At 43.8% G+C, this 7,557-nt stretch overlaps 1 pseudogene; it reads right to left on the bottom strand.

Annotated features, from left to right (window-relative positions):
• Window positions 1–5,404: 5,404 nt before the first annotated feature.
• Window positions 5,405–6,931, bottom strand: LOC100352984 (solute carrier family 2, facilitated glucose transporter member 3-like; annotated as a pseudogene).
• Window positions 6,932–7,557: the final 626 nt, after the last annotated feature.

A 7,557-nucleotide genomic window follows, 5' to 3' on the forward strand; every position in this document is an offset into this window, starting at 1 on the left:
AAGTAAATCTTTTAAAGAAAAGCAATGAGCCATAGAATGAGCAAAATAAAAAATAAAAAAAAAACAAGATAGATTTAAAACAAAAATATGAATTATCAACAAACTGGCAAAGGCCTTCAATTAATGAGGAATACAGTAGACTGGACAGAAAATGCAAAATACAACCAAGTGGTCTATCTCACTCGAGGTCATTTATCAGATACACCCTTCACATTATAGATACACCTCTAACATATCAGAACCAAGAAGGCAAAAATTACAGATTTGTAAATATTAACTGAACTGTAAGTTAATTTAGTACTTCTATACTAAAGTTTAATAAAGTTATCTTTCTTGAGGGTCCTTCATAAAGAAATGGTTCAAGGGATCATAAACCTGTTTTCTACTGTTTTAAATGCATGTACATGTAGTTTAGCTTCAAGTGACATATAGCAAACATTGACAGAGCTACAAGAGGAAGTATCTAATTAACAATGACAGTGGGATTTTTTTTAATACATTTCTCTTAGAACCTGATGGAAGCAGTCAGTGACGCTATAGAAGATTTAAACAAAATGATTGGCAAAGGAGACTTTCAACAATATATAGAATATTCAAAAAGATCTTTTAAAAAGTTTAAAAGCTATGAGAAATTCTAAGTAATAAATGTAAAATATGCTTTCTTTTCAAATACATATGGGCATTTTTACAAAAATTGACCCTATCTTTGACAAAGAAGTCTTTATTTTAATCTAGGAATTAAGAAATCCCCTTTTCCTGGGGCTAGTGTTCTGTCATATTAGGTAAAGCTACTTCCTGCAATGCCAGCATCCCATTTGGTTGCCAATTCATATCCCAGCTGCTCTACTTCTAATCCAGCTCCCTGCTAATGGCCTGGGACAAGCAGTGGAAGATAGCCCAAGTGCTTGGGCCCCTGCACCCATGTGGGAAACCCAGATGAAGCTCCTGGCTCCTGGTTTAGCCCTGGCCATTGTGGCCATTTGGGGAGTAAACCAGCAGATGGAAGATCTCTCTCTGTCTCTCTCTCTTTCTCTATGTAACTCTGACTTTCAAAGCAATGAAATAAATAAGTTTTGAAAAAATGAAATCTCTCCTTCCAAAATTATATATATTTATACGTACATACATACATACGTGTGTGTGTGTCTCACAGGTAAACTATAAACAAAAAATAAGAATATACTTTTAACTGAATAATGAAAATGATCTGATTTCCTATCTTTAAGGGGACAAACAATGGAAATTTATAATGATAAATGCTTGTATTAGGAAAAAAAAGGCTGACACTTAATGAATGAAACACCTATCTGAAGAAATCAGAATAGCAGCCAAATAAACCTAAGGTGAAAAGAAAGAAAGAAAGATAGTATCAGAGGGGCTGGCACTGTGACGTAGCGGGTAAAGCCGCTGCCTGCAGTGCTGGCATCCCATATGGGTGCCGGTTTGAGTCCCAGCTGCTCCACTTCCAATCCAACTCTCTGCTATGGCCTGAGAAAGCAGCAGACGGCACAAATCCTTGGGCCCCTGCACCCACATGAACGGGAGACCCAGAAGAAGCTCCTGGCTCCTGGCTCCTGGCTTCAGATTGGCGCAGCTCTGGCTGTTGGGGCCATCAGGGGAGTGACCCAGCAGTTGGAAGAACTCTCTCTGTCTCTTGCCTCTGCCTCTCTGTAACTCTTCTTTTCAAATAAATAACTAAATCTTTAAAAAAGATAATATCATAAAGCAATTTAACAGAACATATACACAAAATAAAGAGAATCCGCAAAGCAAAAGTTGTTTTTTGAAAAGATAAATGAGTTTGAGAAACTACAGATAAGATTAATAAAAAAGGACACAAAAATACCATAAACTATAATATGGGTATTCTATAGATGTTACAAACATTAAGAAATGCAGGTGGATACCATAAACATCCTCATGTGAAGAAATTAGAAAAATTTGATTAAACTACCAGACCTTTTAAGATTATAATTTATCATGAATAAATAGAAACAGATGAACTGAGCTGTCCTACAAAAATGAATGAAGTGGAACCAGACGTTATCAGTCTTTCAGAGAAAACCACAAATAGTAGAAATTATTTTACACAAATTCCTTCACCCAAGAAGGAATGCCATCTCCATCAGCAGGGGTCCCTTAGGCTGCAGCCTTCCTTGGAATTCCGCTGTGTAGACAGTACGTGGCCTACCAGTGAAGAGCGCGAGTATTTGTGCTCACATTCCTGCTGGCCAACATCACTGGTTGGAAATGTTGTTTATGTAGAGGATGGAGAAATGGTATAAAGGTTACATGTCTTTGCCACATGCTACCCGGCTACCCACGTTTTATGAGCTAACAGCACCCTCTTACTACACCTCCACAAAGACAGCAGTAAGGACAGAAACTGTAGGCTAATCTCTATCATCAATAGGTGCAATGAGGCTGGTGCTGTGGCACAGCAGGCTAAGCCACGGCCTGCAGTGCTGGCATCCCGTGTGGGTGCCGGTTCCAGGTACAGCTATTCCACTTCTGATCTAGCTCCCTGCTAATGCGAATGGGAAAGCAGTGGAAGATGGTCCACATGGGGGCTCCTGCTCCCATGTGCAAGACCCAGAAGAAGTTCCTGGCTCCTGGCTTCAGTCTGGCCCAGTTCTGGTTGTTGCGGCCATTTGGGGAATGAACCAGCAGATGGAAGATCTCTCTGTCTCCCCTTTTCTCTCTCTATAACTGCTTTTAAATAAATAGATAAATCTTTAAAAATATATACAGGTGCAAAGATTCTAAACAAAATATTAGCAAACAGAATCCAGCACAGGTTAAATACATCTTTAGCAAAATGGCTGGTACCAAAAGTGTTTCAGACTTGAGGGTTTTTTCTTTCAGATCTTGGAGAATTTGCATAGATTTTACTTTTTGAGCATCCATAATCCCAGAAGTCTGAAGCTCCTAAATCTGAAACTTTTGGAGTGTCATGTGAACATTTAAAAAATTTCAGATTTCAGTGGCCAGCATTGGGGTTTAATGGATTAAGCCACTGTGCCTGCAATGCTGGCAACACATATGGGGCACAGGTTTGAATCCTGGCTGTCCTGCTTCTCATCCAGCTTCCTGTAAATTCACATGGAAAGGCAATGTACGATGGTCTTGGGTCTCTGCCAACCATGTGGGAAACCAGGATGAGCTCTGGGCTCCTTGCGTAGGCATCACCCAGATGAAGCTGTTGTGGCCACTTCAGGAATGAACCAGCAGACAGAAGCGTGTGCCCTCTCCCTCTCTCTCTCCCTTTCTCTATCTCTCCCTTTCTCTGTCTCTGTATCTCTCTGACATATCCTCTTTTTTTTTTTTTTTTTTTACTTTCAGAATTTTTATTTCAAAACAACACAGTAACATTAATAATAGAAAAATTCACATGGAAATATGCACAACCTGGTCACTGAGATGTGGGAAAAACATTCCACCTTGCATTACTGCCAACCACCTGTCTGAAGAGCCAGAGGCAGAGGTGCAGGTGGAGGAAAGCCACCCTTTCCAGCAGAGCCCCATCTCGCAGTCAAGGCAGATTCCATCCAAAGGTTCAATGACCACAGGGAATGATGAGAACTAAAACAATGTGATCCACAAGGGTTTTGCTAGCGGTCTGAGATATGTAAGCCCCAAGAAGGGAAAGGGAGACTAAACAACCATTGAAAAGGGAAGAGAGGGTGTTAACAGGGTCCAATCTCTTTTTATCAAGTCCTGGGAAACTAGGTGATGACTATGGGCGTGCACAGGACCTGCAGCAGGAGCAAGTCCCTTGGCTCTCACCCTCTCAGCTATTCTTTATTTTTTATCCCTTTCAATGGATGCCTCCCTCTCTCCCTATTATCAGGGTCCCGGAAGGCCAAACGCCCTGATCTCCACTCCTGTTGTCTGAATCTGGAGTGAGGCAGAGCTGTCCACCCTCAACCTCAAGATTTAGAAAGTTCTCCATCCCCTTCTCCAACAGGAAAAGGTAGCCAGATGAGCCAGAATTCTAAAGTTCTGGACGCAGATTCCACCCAGCAGAGGCAGTGTTATTTACATGTCTAAGGATGCACTTGTTAGCATATTCTATCCAAAAGGAGACTATAGAACACAGGAAACGAATCATTAATAAACTACTTCTACCCCGAGCAAAGTGACGGTGCACATACATCATACTCTCAAGTGTGGGCTACATTGCATCTCCACGCATACTATTTCAGGTGTGGCCTACATGAAGACTCAAGTCCCCAAGGTGTGCCTTGATATGGATCAGGCAGACAGGCATGCCATGACCCTGAACAACACACTTACACTGGGCAAGAATCATTCAGGAAAATTCTTCTCCCAGAGCTGAGGTTACAAAATCTACATTGACTATGAACATTCTCCCCTGAATTTCTCTAAAGGTACAGGTTTAAATGAAATAAAAGCCAACACTTAAAATCTCTTAAAGAACAAAATGGAGAAATACTGAATCTCTACCAAGAACTATTTTAGGTTTCTTATTTGGAAGGCTCTCTCCCAGTGGGATGGTGGGATGGCCAAAGACACGGGGGTCTACTAAGAGGGGAAGGAGTTATTTGGTCCAGTGAGGGGTAGAGATTTCTAAAAATTACCTTCCCTTCTCCAAACTCCACCCAAAATTAGAACCCATCAACCGCCATTAACTATAGTGCCCGTCTTGGTAACAACACTAAATTTCAAGTAACGTTATATATAAACTATAATATTAAAGATAAAAGTTCAAAAGGAAATCAGTAGCTTTTTTTTCAGACATGCATGTAACCTTTCCAGTAAATAAAACTTAGGCATTTCCTTTATACCCCAAGGACAGAAATTGTTAACAGACAAGTTGCAAGCCTCAGACACCACATCCTTACCCAAGAATGAACGTTTCTCCCTGAAATCCCTCCCTTCCTGTTGCATCTGGACCTCTTCAGAGTCAAGTCTTCTACGCTACAACCTCTCTTCAAATGCCTCCCTCTAGCTTGAATTTCCTTATGTTTACATTCTTTGGTAAAATTACTTCACACTTAAAAAATAAATATTTATGCAATAAAACCAGCAGATAAAATAAATAAAACTCAAGTTACTTTGCTGCATGGAAGTGAGGAAGGCATTCTCGTCTTGTCCCCGCCTTTGGGCCTCCACACGCTCCTCTCTGTTTTCTGCTAAGTCTGAGGTTGGGGGAACTGCACGGCTACTCTTACTCCCTTATAAGCCCTGGTGAGACAGTATTAAGTATTAGAACCTGAGAGAGGGAGACTGGGAAAAGTTGTCACACACCAAGCAGCCAATTCCTCCTGATATGAAAGTAGGTATCCTTGGTCTCTCCTAAAAGAGGAGACAATGCCTAAGTAATAAATGTTTAAAAAGCCATTGGAGATCCAACTGCTGCTAGCGTTGGGTTCACCTGAGTGCCTCTGGGGTGTGTGGGATGAAAAAGGACTCAAAGGGCAGCCTTCAGAAGCAGTCCTGGGTTCATCCTGATGAGGTCTCTCCTCCGCTCAGGGAGAGGTTGCTTTTCTGTGTTGGGAGGGAGGTGGAAGGAGGCACAACTTAGACATGGGTGGTGGTCTCAACAGGCTGGATGCTGTTCATCTCCTCGTGGGATCCTTGCCCAATGTATTGGCCTCCACAGCCTGGTCTTCAAAGGCCCTTGTAATATCCTCAAAAGTCCTTCTCGGGTCTCAGGAACTTTGAAGAAGGTGAAGATAAACAAGGCAACAAGGAAGATGGCAAAGATCATGAAAACATAGGCTCCTAAATACTATGCAGCTGAGGGGAAGAAGAGTCTGACCAAAAAGTTGGAGGTCCAGTTGGAACAACCAGCCTCTGCCATGGCAGCTGGGCATGGTCCCTGGCTAAAGAGTTCAGTCCCAATAAACCAGGGAATGGGGCCTGGTCCAATTTCAAAGAAACCACATAGATCAAGATGGCAGCAATACAGACTAAGCCCATTGTATCATATTTATCCTTTAATAACAAAGAAACGGTCATGGGGATGGAACAAAGAGCCATCCCTCCGAGGCCGATCAGATATAGAGTTCTCCTTCCTGCCTTTCCCACCAGAAACACGGAAACGATAGTGAAGGCAGCATTAACAAGCCCTGCAGCACAATGGAGATGATGATGGGCTGCCGGTAGCTGGGTGCCCTCCAGAGCTCCAGCGCCGTGACTTGCTGTTCCTGGACCATCCTAGCACTCTCATCTTTCACCTCCTGGATGTCCTGGGCCACATCCTGGGTGCCCCACAGCCGATGCAAGATCTGCTTGGCCTGATCTTCCTTTCTGCTAATGAGCAAGAATCTAGGACTTCCAGGGCAAAACAGAAGGGCTGCACTTTGCAGAATGGCTGGAATGTTGGTGAAGCCCCATAGCACTGGCCACAGCGCTTCAGACCCCAAGATGACTTCCAGACCAAAGAGCTGAGCCATCAGAATCCCAACAACGATGCCCAGCTGGTTGGGAGTGCCAAAGGCCCCTCGTAGAGCAGTGGGTGAGATCTCCCCAGGATACATGGGCACAAAACCTGTGCAGAGTCTGCAGAAGATGCCAAAAATCAAGCGGCCCGGGATCCGTGTTTCTACTGACTCAGGTATTTTACAGAACCCCATGAGGTAGCCACCGATTTCAGCCAACAGGTTGACAATGAGCACTGAATTGTGCCTGCCAAAGCGGCTGAAGAAGATGCCAACAGAAAAAGAGCCAATCCTGCCACGACCAGAGAAGATGGCCACAGACAAGGTCCAAAGGTTCGTGAGCAGCAGCCTTCTGGGAGGTTCTTCCAACTTCTCACCCACCATGCAGTGAAGAAAGCTCCTTATGATCATGTCAGGAGCACTGACGACTCCAGTGTTATAGCCAAACGGGAAAGAGCTGATGGCAGCGACCCGGGCAGCACAGATCAGGTATGGGGCAACCTTCGTAGACCCCATGGCCTGAACTCAAGGCTTTTGCCAATCTTCTAGGGAAGCTGTGGGTGTGGCATCCCGGAAGCACATCTTCCAGTCCACACAACCTTCAGCCCATCTTTCTTGGGGGCAAGTTTCTTCGCAGCCTGGCAGGGAGCCTCCACAACCCTCTCCCTCACCCTGACAGTATCCCTCTTCCTCTCTCTCTCTGCCTTTTTTTTTTTAAAGATTGATTTATTTATTATTTGAAAGGCAGAGTGACAGAGAGGCAGAAGCAGAGAGAGAAAGAGGTCTTCCATCCACTGGTTCCCTCCCCAAATGACTACAAAGGCCAGAGCTAGGCTGATCAGAAGCCAGGAGTTGCTTTTGGGTCTCCTGCATGGGTGCAGGGGCCCAGGCACTTGGACCATCTTCTGCTGCTTTCCCAGGCCACAGCAGAGAGCTGGATTAGAAGTGGAGCAGTCGGGACTTGAACTGGCACCCATGTGGGATGCCGGCACTGCAGGCAGCAGTTTTACCCACTACGCCACAGTGCCAGCCCCCTCTGCCTTTCAAATAAATTAATAAATAATTTTTCAAGTTCTTCAATTTAGAATACTTTGGATTTAGGTTTTTGAATTTTTATTAGGGATGCCGAATCTGTGAAACATATAAAAAG

The sequence above is a fragment of the Oryctolagus cuniculus genome, chromosome 1, assembly GCF_964237555.1.
Source record: "Oryctolagus cuniculus chromosome 1, mOryCun1.1, whole genome shotgun sequence".
In the NCBI taxonomy this organism is placed as follows: Eukaryota; Metazoa; Chordata; class Mammalia; order Lagomorpha; family Leporidae; genus Oryctolagus; species Oryctolagus cuniculus.